The sequence below is a fragment of the Chrysochloris asiatica genome, unplaced genomic scaffold, assembly GCF_000296735.1.
Source record: "Chrysochloris asiatica unplaced genomic scaffold, ChrAsi1.0 scaffold00396, whole genome shotgun sequence".
Taxonomy (NCBI): domain Eukaryota; kingdom Metazoa; phylum Chordata; class Mammalia; order Afrosoricida; family Chrysochloridae; genus Chrysochloris; species Chrysochloris asiatica.
In genome coordinates, this window is record NW_006408914.1 from 168572 (window position 1) to 169336 (window position 765).

The window sequence follows — 765 nt, forward strand, 5'->3', positions numbered from 1 at the left end:
GCAGAGGCCACGATGCCTGTAGTCCCAAGCTTGCCTATCAGTGATGTATCCACCCTAGCTTTGGGGTGCCTCTTTGTCTCTCTCTTTGTCTCCTTTTGTGTATTCTTGATATATATGAATCGCCATCAGGTATCCTCTCCTCGTGAACTGAACCCCAATGTCGAGGCGGGTCCCCGACACTGCATCATTCAATATTTTGGACATTGTTATTGTTAAGAGCTGTTGAGTCTGACTCATAGAGACCCTCAGTCAGGTTACAAATGTGTAGCTGGTGAGTTTAAACCACCAACCTTATAGTTAGCAGTCCAATGCTTATCTACAGTGCACACCAGGACTCCGTATTTTTGCCATGATGTTGTTGTAGTTAAATGCAAGTAAAATTGTTTTGACTCATAGCAATTCATTACTTTGTGTTGGAGAAATGGATGTGAATTGCCAAACTTGTGGTTAGCAGTCCAATTCTAATCCAACAGCACTATACTGGAGCTCCAGATTTTCTTTAGATAATGAAAATGTTTCCTTAGTGCCTTATGAATCCTAGACAGCCTGTAATCTTTGTCCTTGGTTATTTATTATGCCATCAGTAGTAATTCATAACTTTTGAGGTTTCAAAATTTCACCCAAATACTAAGGCTTAAATATGTGCTACAATGTTGTTAAGTGCCATTGAGTTTGTTCCAACTCATAGTGATTCTGTATAGGTTTCCAAGGAGCAGCAGGTGTGTTTGACCTGTCAACCTTGCGGTTCAAAGTCCAGTGCTGACA